At 43.2% G+C, this 17514-nt stretch overlaps 1 long non-coding RNA gene across 5 annotated transcripts in view; it reads left to right on the top strand.

The window, feature by feature from the left end:
- LOC138751756 (uncharacterized) overlaps nucleotides 1–17514 on the top strand; it is an 85299-nt gene that overhangs the window by 41546 nt on the left and 26239 nt on the right. The window contains exon 4 of one of the 5 annotated variants that reach the window (XR_011350157.1): nucleotides 14940–15051. The exons of the other annotated variants lie outside the window; for them this stretch is intronic. This is a non-coding gene — a long non-coding RNA (uncharacterized lncRNA). Of the gene's footprint in view, nucleotides 1–14939; nucleotides 15052–17514 lie in introns of those variants that run through there. 5 annotated transcript variants of the gene reach the window in all.

Below are 17514 nucleotides of genomic sequence, written 5' to 3'. Positions count from 1 at the left end.
CGGTGGCCAGTGGAGAGCTCGCCATATAACACGATCTTGGGAAGGCGATGGTCCTCCATTCTGGAGACGTGACCCATTCATGCATTCATATATGCACACTATATATATACACACATATACCCCTTTACACACATACATATAGATCGTGGTCATTTTTACTCTTATTGCATGTCTTCATCTCTCTGCTTGTTTTGTACTTGTTCTGCAAATTTCCTTGCTTCCTCTGGATCCGAGAATAGTCTGTTTTGTTGCCCTGGAATAATTATTTTAAGTACCGCTGGGTACCTTAACATAAATTTATATCCTTTTTTCCATAAGATCATTTTCGCTGTATTGAACTCCTTCCTCTTCTTCAGGAGTTCAAAATTTATGTCTGGATAGAAAAAAAATTTTTGACCTTTATATTCCAGTGGCTTTTTGTCCTCTCTTACTTTCTTCATTGCTTTCTCCAATATATTTTCTCTTGTTGTATATCTTAAGAATTTTACTAAAATGGATCTTGGTTTTTGCTGCGGTTGTGGTTTCGGGGCAAAAGTTCTATGTGCCCTCTCTATTTCCATTTCTTCCTGTAATTCTGGTCTTCCCAGGACCCTGGGGATCCAATCTTTTATAAATTCTCTCATATTCTTGCCTTCTTCATCTTCCTTAAGGCCCACTATCTTTATATTATTTCTTTTATTATAGTTTTCTATCATATCTATCTTCTGAGCTAACAGCTCCTGTGCTTCTTTAGCTTTTTTATTAGATTCTTCTAATTTCTCTTTTAAGTCTTTTACTTCCATATCTACAAATGTTTCTCATTTTTCCATATTTTCCACTCTTTTTGCCAATTCTGATATGGCCACTTCCATTTTATTCATTTTTTCTTCTGCATTCTTAATTCTTCTTTTTATCTCATCAAATTCTTGTAATTGCCATTCTTTCACTGATTCCATATATTCTTTAAAAAAAGCTACATCCATTGTCTTGCTTTTCTCTTCTTCTTCCACTTCTTTCTGTTCTTCTTCTTCTTCTTCCTCTGGATTGACCATCTGTTGTTTCCTTGTTTTCTTTTTACCCTCTTCTTTCTTGTTGTCGTTATTGTCTGTGTTCTGCACCTGCTGCTGTGCTGCAGGTGTCTCTCTCAGCTGTGGAGATCGACTCTGCAGCTGTTCCCCCCTCCCGTCAGTGTGTTTTTTTTCATGCGCGGTTGCGCACTTTTACTCGGCTCTGCGAGCCATTATTGCAGTCCCGAGCCCGGGACCTCCACTGACCTGTGGGAGCGGGCCTCTCTCTCCGCGGCAGGCCTCTTCGGACAGGTAAGGCCTTCACCTTCTTCTTCCGACGTCTTTCCTTCTTCTTTTCTTCCCGTTGTTTTTGGTTTTTCTTTCATCTCTGCCATTTTCTTCACACTTTTACTTTCACTTTGTTTTGGTTTTTAAGTTTGTGCCTTTGCTTTTTCTCTATCTTTTTTTAACTTTTCTGGAGAGGGCTGGAGTTCCCCTACCGGCCACTACTCCATCACGTGACTCCCTAGCTTCAAGTTCTTAGGAAAAAAAAGTATGTGCACCATCAGGAGAGGCAACAATGCTTTGAGCATGGGATATCGTTCTTCACAAATTTGATTGTTTTTAAAGAGGTGACCAAGAAGATTAATGAGGGCAAAGCTTTAGACAGTGCCTCAATGGACTTTAGCAAGGCCTTCACCAAGGGAGGGACCTCATGGTCACTGGTCCAAAAAGTTAGATTGCATGGGAGCCAGGGCAAGAGAGCCAATCAGATAAAAAAAAATTGATGGTGGTAGAAAACTGAGAGTAGTAGTGGAGGGTTGTTTCATAGACTTGAAAAGTGTGACAAGCGGTATTCCACATGGATTGATGCTGGGTTCATAATTTTTCATCTGTATATTTACAATCTGATTGAGACTGTAGGTGGTAAAGTGAACAGCAAGGAAAGTTATCTAAGATTACAACAGAAACTTGATTAACTGAGCTAATGGATCGACTAATGGCAGATGGAGTTTAATCCGGTTAAGTGAGAGGTGTTGCATTTTGGTTAGTCAAAGCAGGGTAGAACTTGCACAGTAAATGATATGCCTCTGGGGAGTGTTTTAGAACATAGAGACCAAGAGATCAAGAACATAGTTTCCTGAAAGAGGCAATATAGGTGGTGAGGAAATTGTTATCCACGCTTGCCTTTATAAGTGTAGGAGTTGGGACGTCATGCTAAAGCCATACAAGATGTTGGTAAGGCCACCATTAGGATTAGTAAATGCATATCTGGTCGCCATGCTGTAGGAAGGATGTTATTTGACTGGCAAGGGTTCAAAAATGTTCACAAGGGTGGTAGTGGATCAGGAGGGCTTAGAGATTTGTTCTTGGTGGCTGAGGTATACAATGTCTTGAGGGGCATAGATAAGGTGAATAGTTTTCGTCTTTTCCCCAGTGTGGGAGAATCTAAAATTAGAGGGCATTGGGTTAAGGTGAGGGGCAAAGGCTTAAGGAGGACCTAAGAGGTAACTTTATTACACAGTGGGTAGTGAGATATATGGAATGAGCTGCCAGAGGAATTGGAAGAAGTGGGTATTTGCATTTGAAGGGCATTGGAAAGGTACGTATAATAGAGAGAGATGGAGGCAAATGAGATTATTTAGTTGGGCCACTTGGTTAGCGTGGATAATTTGGGTCAAATGGCCTGTTTCCATGATGTCCAGCTCTCTGACTCCATGACTTGAAGCTCATGGACATACTCGATTTTAATTGATCCATCATTGATGGCTGCTGATTCAGCTGTTTGGCCTGAACCTTTGGAATCCCCACACAATGACAATAAACAAACGAGAACTAAATCCTTTGTCTGCCAGAAATTTGGCTAAAAATTTTGCAATTCTTTCCAAAGTGGCTTTATTGTGAAATGTTGTTATCTTGCTTCAGCACTCAGATTTTTCAGCAAGCTCACAGTGCCTTAGACATGCAAGTTATTGTTGAGAAGGACATGCTAAAGGAAGGATTAAAGGTTTTATCTCGTTGTCAATTTTAAGGTTCATCTTTTAATTTTTGTTTGCAATTTTGTGTGCCTGCTTGCTAGAACCAAACAATTGGAGCGAATACTTAAAATTCACTTTGTTCCATGTTTTAATATCTTTTACTATAGGTAGATGAATCACCTCCGCCTACATAGATGATTCAATGAATCTTAATGGGCAAGTCTGCATACATGACAGAAACACTTAATGTTGTTTATCTGGCTGCTAGTGGAGACATAGTTCACGGACAAGTTTCTCTTGTGTCTTGGTGTGAGCTTGCAGGCGCCTCAGATTGAAGAGACTGCCATCCGTGCGGTACCGGATGTAAACAGCGTCTTCATTGTTGGGGTCTTTCATGGCTTGGTTCAGCATCATGCTGAAGAAGATTGAAAAGAGGGTTGGTGCCAGAACACAGCCTTGCTTCACGCCATTGTTAATGAAGAAGGGTTCAGAGAGCTCATTGCTGTATCTGACCCGACCTTGTTGGTTTTCGTGCAGTTGGATAATCATGTTGAGGAACTTTGGGGGACATCCGATGCGCTCTAGTATTTGCCAAAGCCCTTTCCTGCTCACGGTGTCGAAGGCTTTGGTGAGGTCAACAAAGGTGATGTAGAGTCCTTTGTTTTGTTCTCTGCATTTTTCTTGGAGCTGTCTGAGGGCAAAGACCATGTCAGTAGTTCCTCTGTTTGCGCGAAAGCCGCACTGTGATTCTGGGAGAATATTCTCGGCGACACTAGGTATTATTCTATTTAGTAGAATCCTAGCGAAGATTTTGCCTGCAATGGAGAGCAACGTGATTCCCCTGTAGTTTGAGCAGTCTGATTTCTCGCCTTTGTTTTTGTACAGGGTGATGATGGTGGCATCACGAAGATCCTGAGGCAGTTTACCTTGGTCCCAACAAAGCTTGAAAAACTCATGCAGTTTGGCATGCAGAGTTTTGCCGCCAGCCTTCCATACTTCTGGAACTTCTCCGTGAACTACTCTTTGCAGACGATGCCGCTTTAGTTGCCCATTCAAAGCCAGCTCTTCAGCGCTTGACGTCCTGCTTTGCGGAAACTGCCAAAATGTTTGGCCTGGAAGTCAGCCTGAAGAAAACTGAGGTCCTCCATCAGCCAGCTCCCCACCATGATTACCATCCCCCCCACATCTCCATCGGGCACACAAAACTCAAAACGGTCAACCAGTTTACCTATCTCGGCTGCACCATTTCATCAGATGCAAGGATCGACAATGAGATAGACAACAGACTCGCCAAGGCAAATAGCGCCTTTGGAAGACTACACAAAAGAGTCTGGAAAAACAACCAACTGAAAAACCTCACAAAGATAAGCGTATACAGAGCCGTTGTCATACCCACACTCCTTTTCGGCTCCGAATCATGGGTCCTCTACCGGCACCACCTACGGCTCCTAGAACGCTTCCACCAGCGTTGTCTCCGCTCCATCCTCAACATCTATTGGAGCGCTTACATCCCTAACGTCGAAGTACTCGAGATGGCAGAGGTCGACAGCATCGAGTCCACGCTGCTGAAGATCCAGCTGCGCTGGATGGGTCACGTCTCCAGAATGGAGGACCATCGCCTTCCCAAGATCGTGTTATATGGCGAGCTCTCCACTGGCCACCGTGACAGAGGTGCACCAAAGAAAAGGTACAAGGACTGCCTAAAGAAATCTCTTGGTGCCTGCCACATTGACCACCGCCAGTGGGCTGATAACGCCTCAAACCGTGCATCTTGGCGCCTCACAGTTTGGCGGGCAGCAACCTCCTTTGAAGAAGACCGCAGAGCCCACCTCACTGTCAAAAGGCAAAGGAGGAAAAACCCAACACCCAACCCCAACCAACCAATTTTCCCCTGCAACCGCTGCAATCGTGTCTGCCTGTCCCGCATCGGACTTGTCAGCCACAAACGAGCCTGCAGCTGAAGTGGACTTTTTACCCCCTCCATAAATCTTCGTCCGCGAAGCCAAGCCAAAGAAGAAGAGTGGAGACATAGCTAATCAGTTTAGATTGGTTATCTGAGGAAGGTTTTCTGTAAGCAGGGTGCTCATTGCTGGGTCTTATTCCAAAAATTTATTTTTTAAGTCCACCATCTCGAACCATACTGAATTGTGAAGGATGTGATTATTATATAAGGGTTAGCCATCTTTAGGTTTTTTAAACCCCTTTTACACAGAGATCTCACTCAATTGGTATGTTAATGACCCATGTCTAAAGCCAGGTTGGGTCAGTCACAGTGAAAAAGTGTAAAGAAAAGCAAATATTTTCATAGCTACCCAGCATCCTGGAGGCAGGACCTGCAGCATTACTGCGTCAGCGTCCTGTGTGATGTATAACGTATGCTTAGGGCAGTGGCCTCGTCACAACCTCGTTGCTGCCATTTCAAGTTTGAATCTGCCGCTGGTAAGTCACACGCATTCAATGTCATCAGTGTGGCCTTTGACTGTTCTGGACCTGGGAAGGCGGATAAGCCTTTTAGACAGGAACCGATGCAAAACACATCGGCTCTGATACTATCTACCTTGGTGGGTAATACACAGGATGAAAATTATTCCCCGTCCTGCATTCATTGCGTTCACACAGGTAAATAAAGCGGTTAAAAGGGGGTTCATTCCTGTCTTTTAATGGCTATGTAAAAGGAGAATAAGATTTATATTTTAGAAGCAACAGAATTTTTCTGCAAAAGTCTGAGTTAACAAAATTCATATTCATTTCTAAACATTTCTGAAATAAAAACAATACAAAATGCTAAAAATACTCCACAGGTCAGAGACCATGCATGGAGAGAATGGTGAAATGTTTTTCAGGTACGGGTCTCCACGGAGTTTCTTCAGTCCCTTCTGATGACTACTGAAAATTGTGGTTTTTCTTTCCAGTGAAAATTTCATGACCCTGACATATCGAATGATTCCATTTTCTGTTTTCCTCTGGGATGTGGCTTAGTTGCTTCAGATTGAGAAAATTTTACTCTATATAATCTTAAGTTAACTTGTCACAAAATACTGAGTACAATAAGAATGGTTCTTCTGTGAAAAAAAACTAAAATGTTACCTCAAACAATTCATATAACCGTGTAAAGAGTGCAATTTACAAAGTATTGGATTACAATGAATGGGAAGATGGGCAGCATTGTTTGCACAATACCATGTTACAACACCAGCAACCAGTTTGAATCCGGTGCTGTTTGTACATTCTCCCCATGACTGCATGAGTTCCCTCCGTGCACTCCGGAAACATACTGGGGGTGTAGGTCAATTGGGTGTAATTGGGTGGCACGGCTCGTGGGCAGAAAGGGCCTGTAACCATGCTGTATGTATGTCTAAAGATCAATTAGAACCAAGCAAGGGAGAGTTGAGAGCACTGTTGTGCAATCAATTCAGGAGTTTGATGACTGCAGGGAAGAAACTGTCTTTAAGCTTGTTGGTGAGAGCTTTCACACTCTTAAGCCTTCTCTCTGAGTGTGTGCAGGGAATAATGGACCTTTCAGTATGTTGGCTGCAGGAGATGAGATGGAGTCCATGGAGGAAAGGGAAATGTGTGTTATGTAATTCACTACCTTCTGCAGCTTATTCCGATCTTGAGCAAGTATGTTTTTGATGGTGCACCTCTAGAAGTTGTGGAAAGTCATGGGGGACCTGCCAAACTTCTTTATTCTTCTCAGAAAGTAGAGGCATTGGTGCATTTTCATCACCGTGCTTGTCTCAAGTCAGGTCATTGGAGATATTTATTACTACGAACTAGAAGCTATCTACTCTATTGACTTGAGCACCATTAATGTGGGCTCTGGAATGCTGCCAGTGTCCCAGATGACTACCTGTCCAGGAAGTGTATCCAGCTGCAGCTCCTAATAGGCCACATGACAGCACTGGAGCTGCACATGGATTCACTTTGGAGCATCCACAATGCTGAGAATGTTGTGGATACTGCAGCATGTTTATTGAGTTGGCCCCACTGCTACTTATGCTCCTGAAGAAAGATAAGGAATGGGTGATCAACAGGCAGTGCAATGGCAGGGAGGTAGTGCAGGAGTGCCCAGTGGTCATCTCCCTCCAAAACAGATATACCACTTTGGAAACTGTTGGAGGAGATGGCTCATCAGAGGAAGGCAGCAATAGGCAAGATCACCATGGGTGGCTCTGCTGCACAGGAGAGCAGGAAAAAGTGTGGCTGAACTATAGTGGTATGGAATTCCAAAGGTAGGGGAACAGACAAGAGCTGCTGTGGCCACAAACAAGACTCCTGGCTGGTATATATTGCCTCCGAGATCAAGGGTCAAGGATATCTTGGAAGGCTTTCTGAAAGGGGAGGGTGAACAGCTAGTTGTGGTGTTGCAGGGAAATGATATAGGGAAAAGTGGAATGAGTTCCTACAAGCTGAATTTATGGAGCCAGAAGATAAAGAGTTGGATGTCAAAGGTAGTAATCTCAGGATAACTACTTGTGTCACATGCCAGTCAGAGTAGGAATAGCAGAATAGTTAGAATGTAGATGTGGCTTGAGTAGTGGTGCAGGAAAAAGGATTTCAGATTCTTGGGCATTGGAACTGGTTCTGGGGAAGGTGTGACCTGTTCAAAATGGACGGTCTAAACCTAGGTTGTCTGGGATCAATGTTCTCAGGGGATTCTATGCCTGTGCTGTTGGAAAGGCTTTGAATTAATATGGCAAAGGATGGAAATCCATGCAGAAGGAGAGCAATGCAGAGACCAAAAGAAAAATTATAAAAGGGAAAAGTATGAATGCAGAACAGAAAAGTCAAATCCAAAAGACACAAAGATGACTAGATAGTAAATGAGTTTAAGGGATTTTTTTTTCTGGATACCCTCAGTATTCAAAAGAAGGTCAGTAAACTTGTAACACAACCAGTGCAAAGTGATATGATTCAGTGACCATTACAGAAAACAGAAACATGGTTACAAGGTGAAGATGCAGTGCACAAAAGTGCTGGAGAAACTCAGCAGGTCATGCAGCATCCTTAGGAAGTAAAAGGTAACCCATGTTTTGGATTTGAGCCCTTCGTCAGGAATCCTTATCCTCATTATTTGACTCCCAGCCCACTACTGTGGTGTAGTTAGCAGATTTGAAAAGGAGTTGGAATGCTATTTAGCTGTGTAGTCATGGGTGTAGAGGGAGTATATCGGGGGGGCTGAGTATACATCTTGTTTTGGTATGGCACGTTCTTCAGGTGCTTCCCCCAACTCTTAAGCATTGGCACCGCAACTTGATCAGCAGAGTTGCAAAGTGAAAGATTAAAAGCTGGTCCATTGGAGATACAGTTAACACCAATCCCAATCCCTGTCGCTCATCAAAAATAAGAAATAAAAACAAGCTCACTTGATCCATGGAATGGGTTCAAAAGTTGGAATCTCATGAAAGAGCTGTACAAGATTTGGTGAGGCCACACTTGGAACACTGTGACCAGTTCTGGTCACCCAGCGATGTGAAGGATATCAAGGGGTACAGTGTAGCTTCAAGGGATGTGGTGAAGAGAGTGAAGAGCACAAAGTTCCTTGGCATGCCAAGTTAAGCCAAGTCAAGTTTATTGTCATCTGATTGTACAAGTACAACCCGACAAAACAATATTCTCTGGTCCTCGGTGCAAAGCATGCAGACACACAATTAGACGTAACACACATACAGACAAACAATACATATGCAGGACAAGTATTATATTGATACAACTAGATAAATAAATATTGCCTTGCACATGTGAGAGTCTCGAATGGTTAGTATGAGTAGTTCCTTTGGTCGTTCAGCATTCTCATTGCCTGTAGGAGGAAGCTGTTCCTCAGCCTGGTGGTGCTGGCTCTGATCCTCCTTCATCTCTTCCCTGAGAGGAGCAGCTAAAAAATGCTGTGTGCAGGGTGGAAGAGGTCCTTAATGATTTTGTGCACCCTCTTCAGTCAATAATCACATCAATTTTGGGGAGGGGGGAGAGTCTCCAGTGATCCTCTCTGCCACTCTTATGGTCCTGTGGTTTTACCTCCGACCCATTTCTCTGCAACAATCATACCACACTAATGCAACAGGCCAGGACACTCTTGATAGAGCTCTTATAGAGGTTGCGTATAGAGGATGACTTATCCTGGACCCACAACACCTCCTTATTAGTCAGGAAGGTGCAACAGCATCTACACTTCCTAAGGAAGTTGAGGAGGGCTTACCAGACCCCATCTTGACAACTTTTTATGGGACCACAATTGAGAGCATCCTGTTTGGCTGTATCTTTGTGTGGTGTCACCCAAAATGCAGTCCATATCTGGATGAGTTGCCTGAGGAAGCTATAGAAGTGGGTACAATTACAAAGTTCAAAACATATTTTGACAGGGTCCTGTCTCAAAATATTAACTGACCATTTTATCCATGGATGCTGCTTAATTTGCTGAGATCCTTCAGCTCCTCCTCATTCACTGGGGATATGAAGTGTTTTGAACACATGGACCAAATTAAGGCATGTTCCAGTGAGGAGGAAGGACAAGGATAGAATGCAAAGAGAACATTGAATGATGAGAGAGGTCATGGAACTAGTCAAAAAGTGAATAGAAAGCTATGTAAGGTTTAGGAACCTAAAAATGGAGCATTTTCTGGAGGAATATAAAGATCACAAATAAGAATTCAAGCAGGACATTAGGAAAGCCAAATTGATCATATAAGAGCAGAAATAAAGAGAAAGTCCAGGGATTTTATACTTACATTAACAACAAAAGGATGATTAGGGAAAGGATAGGACCTTCCAAAAGACAAAAGAAGGAATTTATTCTTGGAGTCAGAGTATTTTGCATTAGTATTCACCAAGGAGAAGGAGATGGAGGACAACAAAGAGAGGCATACTGCAGAGAATGTTAATGTGTTGGGGTATTTTGAGATTAGGAAAAAGATGGTGCTGCATCTTTTGAAGAGGATTAATGTGGTTAATTCTCTAGGACTTGATGGAATAAATCCCAGGCTATTGAATGAGGCAAGGAATGAGATTGCTGAGGCCTTCATGTAGATCTTTGTATCCTCATTGGCAGCAGGAAAGGTCCTGGAATTCTGGACAGCAACCCACGTGTACCATCGTTCGAGATGGTAAATCGGAATAGTCCTGAAAATTATAGCTGGTGAGCGTTACATATTGGAACCGAAACTTTGAGATATGCACATTTGGAAAGGAGTGGTCAGGTTCAGGATTGTCAGCATGGCTTTGAGCAAGAAAGGTCATGCCTTGATTAAATATTTTGAGGCAGTGACAAAGGTGGTTGATGAGGGTAGGGCAGTTGATGTTGTCTACATGGACTTTCGTAAAGTATTTGATAATGTCACTCAGAATAAGCTGATCCAGACGGTGCAGATGGATGGAATCTTTTGTGAATTGATAGTTTAGATTCAGAATTGGCTGGCCTGTAGAGACAGAGGGTAGTGGTGGAGGCCTATGATTAGTAATGTTCAATAGGAATAAATGTTGGTATCCCTAATGTTTGTGATTAATATAAATGACAAATGAAAGATCGTGTTATATGGCGAGCTCTCCACTGGCCACCGTGACAGAGGTGCACCAAAGAAAAGGTACAAAGGACTGCATAAAGAAATCTCTTGGTGCCTGCCACATTGACCACCGCCAGTGGGCTGATATCGCCTCAAACCATGCATCTTGGCGCCTCACAGTTTGGCGGGCAGCAACCTCCTTTGAAGAAGACCGCAGAGCCCACCTCACTGACAAAAGGCAAAGGAGGAAAAACCCAACACCCAACCCAAACCAACCAATTTTCCCCTGCAGCCACTGCAACCGTGTCTGCCTGTCCCGCATCGGACTTGTCAGCCACAAACGAGCCTGCAGCTGACGTGGACTTTTACCCCCTCCATAAATCTTCGTCCGCGAAGCCAAGCCAAAGAAGAAAAATGACTCAGATGAAAAAGTAAAGAAGTGGGTGGATCAGTCAGTTTTCAAACAACACTAAGAATGATGAAGCTGTGGACCATGTGGAGGGCTATCAAAGCATACATCAGAATAAAGATCAGTTATGGATGTGGATAAGAAAATGGCATTTGGAGTTTAATCCAGACAAGTGTGAGGTCTTGCATTTTAAGGTCAAATGTAAGGGTAATGTATACATTTAAGGCCAGAATTCTTAAGAGCATTGATATCTGAGAAGTCAGGTCCATAGGTCCTTGAACGTGGCCACACAAACAGCTAGGGTAGAATAGAATGAATATGGAATGCTTGGCTTCATTGGGTGGGATATAGAGTATAAACTTAAGGAGGTCATGTTCCAATTATATAAAACTCTGGTTAGGCTGCACTTGAAAAACTGTGTGTAGTTCTTGTTGTGGAAGCTTTGAAAAGGGTAGAGAAGAGTTTTACGAGGATATTGTCTGGACTAAAGGACTATAAGGAGAGTTTGGACAAACAGGTTGTTTCTTCTGGTGTGTTGCAGGCTGAGGGGTGACCTGATCAATGTTTATAAACTTATGAGAGGCATTGACAGGGCAGACAGTCAGAATCTTATTCACATGGTAAAAATGTCACATACTTGTGTCTAAGATTTGGGGGTGAGGCTTAAAGGAGATGCGTAAGGCAAGTTTTTTATACAGGAGGAAAATATAACAAGAGATTTAAGAAGCTCTTAAGTCGATGCATGAATATGCAGAGATATGCATTATGTGCAAGTAATGTAATTTTAGTGCAAATTGGGAATTATATTTGGCACATACATGTGTGGGTTGATGGCCTTTTCCTGAGCATTACTCTTCTATGTTCTATGGGACTATTTTGGTCAGCAGGAATGAGTTGGGCTGAAGGGCCTGTTCCATGATTAATCCTGAAACTTGCAGCATGGTTTGCATAGCAGTTAGCACAACGCTGTTACAGTGCCAGTGACCAGGGTTTGAACCCCGTCCTTTCTGTAAGGAGTTTGTACGTTCTCCCCTGTCTGAGTGGGTTTTCTCCAGGTGCTTAGGTTTCCTCCCACCCTTCAAAAAACATACATGGACTGTAGATCAATTGGCTATAATTGGGCGACCAGGCTCCTGGACCAGAAGGGTCTGTTACCATGCTATATGTCTAAACTAATTTTTAAAAAATTATCCTTTTTAATTCCTGTAATTTTGCAATATCAATTATTTTTAAATTAAATACTTTTGAATTAGTTTAATGTTCCAGATTCTCTCATCAATTACATTTGAAAATGGTTCAAAAGCCTTTGATAGCAGCATGTTGAGCATATTAAACCATTATCTCGCTCAACACCTTAAGTTCTCTGAATTACGTAGCTGCTTGTCTGACAATCAGTATTTAAAATGATCAATCTGCTTCACTGTATGTAAACATACCCCACAGTTACAAAAAGAGTAAAACAAATCTTGTCAATAAACTGATTCATCCACTTTGTGGTGGTATCCTGATTAAGAAGTTTGCTTAAAGAGATATTTGGTGGATTTTGTTTCCCTCTGCACATATCTGACAATTAGATCAGCACCTCCAGTGTCATCAACCCAATTAATAGGTGTCACTTTTTTTAAATAAGTAGAAACATCAAGCATCCAAAAGAAAATTTATCAAATTATCAGGTCTGGTCTGGGGATATCAATACCCCTGAGCATAAAGCCCTGCCAAAGGTAGTGGATATAGGCCAGGACATCACAGGCAAAACCCTCTTCACCATTGAGAACATCTACTGGAAACAATGCCGTCGGAGAGCAGCAGTAATCATCAAGGATCCACACCACCCAGCACACGCATATGCTCTGTTCTTGCTGCTATCATCAGGAAAGAGGTACAGGTGCCACAAGACTCTCACCACCAGGTTCAGGAACAGCTGCTCCCCCTCCACCATCAGACTCCTCAACAACAAACTCAATCAGAAACTCATTTAAGAGCTTTTACTTTTGAACTTTATTGATTTTTTTCTCTCTGTATTGCAGTTTGTTAATATTTCTTTATTTGTTTACATGTGAATGTTGTGCACAGGGTTTTTTTTTGCAAAAGCACGAAGTGGCAATTCTGTTTCACCCGCAGGAAAAAAGGATCTCAGGGTTATATGTGATGTCATGTATGTACTCTAACAATAAGTCTGAAATCTGAAAATAATAATTTCGGATGTACTCAGCAGGTCATGTATCAAACGGTTGTGGGCCTGAAATATTTACAGTTTTTTTTTCCACGGATGATGTTGAACCACTATTTCCAACGTTTTCTATTTTATTTCCAATTTCCTGCACCAGTAACTCTTTCCTTTTATAAGATAATATCTTTACTCTGCTGACTGCAATCTTAGTCCTTCCAGTACTCATTGAAAATGGAAGGACTTCAAGCTCTCTAGGTCCAGCCTGGAATGAAGGTAGCTGCAGAGGAGAAACAGTTTGACAAAGCAAACAACACAGGCTGGACTGGCACCAGCACTGTCCTCTAATCGGATTATAGCAGGGATAGAATGCACGTTTTCAGGGCCTTCAATTTCACAACTCAAACCAGTAAAATGCAAACATAATTAAAGGATGTAATGGGAGCTAATATACATTTATATGAAGTTTGGCTACTGGGAAGTTGTTGACAATGTTCTATTCTTTAAAGGGACATTTCCTCAAAAGTCCCTCATATGGCCATTTCCATATTCACACTAGAAGAGGCAGACTTGGAACCTCCCTGGCTGTAACCGTGTCTGGTGTTCAAATAATCATGGTTTCACCAATCGGAAGAAGAAGGTCCCTGAGAAGAAGAAAAGTGGGGCCTGTACTGTGTAGACCAAATGGAATTTCCTTAGAATGAACAAAGATCGATAATTGCGTGCATTTTTGATTTTCGAAAGGGAGACCGTCAAGCATCACATGGTGAACAGATGCTGACCCTTGAGGTTTTTGATGAGTCAGTAAAGTTTTCTTCTAGCTACAGTTTCCTCTGGTTCCCATGTTGCTGTATCTCGTGCCATCAGCTGTTTCACAAGATGTGAAGTGAATCAAAATTTCTGAAGGCTGTTGTGATGAGGATATAAGTGGGAGGTGAGATGAGTCATTAACTTCCACCTGAAGATGGTTGCAAATTCTTCCATCGTGTTTTTTGACGTTTCTCATTTCTGTGCATTGAGCTCAGGGAATTTAGTTGGCTAGCTATTGGATGAGAAGACATACTTGCTCATCCTCGGTGTCACTGAGCTGTCAAATGTGCATCCGTCCATTGCCTCTTTTTTTCCAGATGAATATTATGGGCACATACTCCTGGCTGACATCCCTATCACTTGTTTGTATGCCCCTGATTGAACTTCAGACTTTCTCTACCCCTTCCGAGGCCTTATTTGCAGTGAAACTAATTGCTTTACAATTTCTTGGCTCATTTCTTTCCCCTATTTTGAACAGGACTGTAAAAGTTTCCACTGTTAGGTTCATCCAGGGGACAATTGCTGATTGAAATTTCTATAGATTTGCAGCTGCTTATAAATCCCTCCTTCCTACAATTAGAGAGATTATCAAGGTGAAACATTTGCAACAAATAATTAGCTCAGAATTAGTGAATCCAGTGGCCACAGCAAGAGGTTACATCAAAATCAAGGAAAATGTTTTACATTTAAACACCAGTGTTGCATTACTTTAACAGTTCTGCCTGTTGTCATATGAAAACTATTTTACTTTTCCCACCAGCTGATGTTATAGCTGGAATCAACAAGCAGGATGCTCCATTCAATGGCATGCTGTAATGTTCTTAAGGAGAAACTAAACTGGTGACATAATCATTATTAGAGAATCAGAATTTAATTTGCCAGGAACTTCTAGGAATTATCAGTGGTCTATGTGTTGTAAATATTTCAGTACTATAGTGGATTGTTGGTTTCACCTTAGAATTTTTGTATCTTCCATCCATGAAAGTAAACAGCTCCATCCAATCAATAGCCATCTTTTACCAGACACTGTTTCATTTTCATTCAATTGGAGAAACATATAAGCTGATATGGCTCTTTCTAATTTTGTTTCAGAGGTGTTGGATTGTTACCGTTTAAGTTTCCAGGAATCAAATGCAGTTGAATGGATACGCCTGACATTTGAAAATCATAAACCAACTCAAATAAATGCCAGTTCTTTGGTTGATTTACTGCAACTTTTCTATGAAAACAACTTTCTTTTTCAGAACTGCACAAGTGTTCCAGGGGATAAAATTATGAATGTCATTATTCTATGGTATGCAATATTGACTTTATAGTCATTTAGGCATGAAACATCCACAAAAGGATCAGTAGAAATGCAGTACTTAATAATCCAGCTTCTCATTTAATGAATGCGGTCAAGTTCCAAAACAAATCCAACAGGCCAATGCTTCACAACACTTTTTCCACTTCATTATAACCCCTTCCCCCCACACTATCCACAATGAGCACTGAGGCTACCAATGCCATAGAAACAAGTAACCTGGGAGATTTTGTTTGGTGGCTCCAATTTAATGTCACGTATGAAAAGTCCATAGGTACAAAACTGATGCTGGCTGGCGACTATTGTGATTATCAAATGGCAGGTTTTAGTTTATAAAACAGATGTAAAATTTATAATGTCAGGAACACAATGAAAGACGATGCTGAAAGATGACAAAAACACTTTTAAAAGAATTACAACACAATGTTTCATGCTGCAGCCAATGAAATATTAGAGAAACAGCAATTCTCAGATTGCTTCCTCAAACTGCTCAGTGAAAGTTTAAAAAAATCCTTCACTCCCAGGTTTTTCTACATTTCTATGGCATTGATAGTTTTTCCAACTACAGAATTATTGAATTCTAGAGCTTGTAGTGTGAGCTACCACTAAGAAATAACAGCCACCACGTCGGATGTCGTTAATGACTGTATTTTCAAATCTACTGCGCGCCCCTTTAAGGGAAGCATGAACTCAGTCATTGTGTGCGTGATGATGTCATAACTGCTGCCCCAGGGGTATGCTGGGCTGGAAACACGATGGAGGGGGACACCCCTGATGACGCCATCTTCCCATGGCTGCCCCGCCACGTGGCGTTACAAGCGGGGCCGGTTCGCCACGAGAGAGTGCGCAACCACACAACCCCTCCCCAGAACCGGCTACGCGTCCCACCGCTTGGGCAGGCGGCCCCGGCGTTTGGGCATGGCTGTTTGTACCGGCTGTGATAGGTCCAAGTGTGCTGCTTTAAGGCGGTCTACCGTGAAAAGTTTGCTTTTCCCCCCCATGTCCAAAGTAAAACTCTTGCCCGACCACTGGAGGACCTTCTATGGGCCCTTGTACGGGTGCTGCAACAGTGCTGTGTGCGGTCCACACCAAACAAACATGAACTCCACCGTGTCCAGCTTCTTAGGGAGAGTGGTCGAACGAGCACTGTGAAGCGTGGGTGGCGGGGGGTGGGGGGGAGCTAGTGTGGAGAGTTTGCTGCAGAGGTCCACCAAAAGGTTTGTGTGCTCAGATGTGGCACTGGTATCCAGGCCAAAAAACTCCCTGGGCAATGAGAGAGGCGCACCGTACACCAGCTCTGCAGAAGATGCCTGTAGGTCCTTCTTGGGTGCTGTTCTGATGCCGAGGAGGACCCAGGGCAGTTCGTCCACCCAACCGGGGCCTGTGAGGCAGTCCATGAGAGACAATTTCAGGTGGCAATGGAACCGTGACTGCAAGATGGCGAGGAACTCATCCAGTATGCTTGAACGCTTGTTCCTGGGAGCAACGATGGCAGCGATTTCAGGTTTGCAGGTGTCCGTGGCATCTAGGCGAACAGAGTGGAACGTGCAAGCATAGACTAGCCTCTTCCCCTTCATGTCAACTAGCAGGCCATGTTCCCTCAGGAAGTTGGCCCCCAATAATACAGTACTCACTGAGGCCAGCACAAACTTCCAGCGGAATTTTACTTTACCGATCTGGATCTGTGCCCTGCAGGTGCCAAAAGTTTTAATGGCAGCCCTGTTGGCTGCCCGCAGGGTAGGACCACAAGATTGAGTACGTGTCTCGAGGGCGGTGGGGGGAAAGATGCTCAGCTTCGCTCCGGTGTCCACCAGGAAACGCCGGCCAGTGGCTCTATCAGTTACATGAAGGAGGCTGTTCGCGTGGCCAGCTGTCGCAGCCATCAACTAAGGCTGGCCGGGTCATTTCCCTGGTAGGTACACAGTTGCCTGCAATTACAAGCTTGTGCCCCCCAACGCTGATGGTAGAAGCACCAGATAGGATGGTGCTCCTCTGACTTGTGCTTGGGGGGAGCTATGGCTGGCTGGTTCCTGGACGAGTGACCTGACTGAGGGCAACTTCATTCTCCCTCTTGGTGGATCAGAGGGTGTCCGCCCGGGCTGCAATTCAGCGTGGGTTCATGAAGTTCTCGTCCGCTAGAAGGAGCTGAATGTCCTCGGGCATTTGCTCCTGGAAGATCTGGCGGAACAAGAAGCAGGGCTTGTGATCCTCACCAGTGACAGCATCTCATTCATAAGAGTGTGCGGTCTCCTAACCCATCCAGGTAGTAGGAGTCTGGAGGCACACTATTGAGGGAAGGTGCCCAGGAGAAGGTTCTTGAGGGCAGAATATTTACCCTAGGCTGGTGGGTGGTGGATGAGATTG

This window comes from Narcine bancroftii, chromosome 1 (genome assembly GCF_036971445.1).
Source record: "Narcine bancroftii isolate sNarBan1 chromosome 1, sNarBan1.hap1, whole genome shotgun sequence".
Classification (NCBI taxonomy): domain Eukaryota; kingdom Metazoa; phylum Chordata; class Chondrichthyes; order Torpediniformes; family Narcinidae; genus Narcine; species Narcine bancroftii.
Note: the sequence above shows the minus strand (reverse complement) of the source record. Positions and strands in the feature narration are given on the sequence as shown.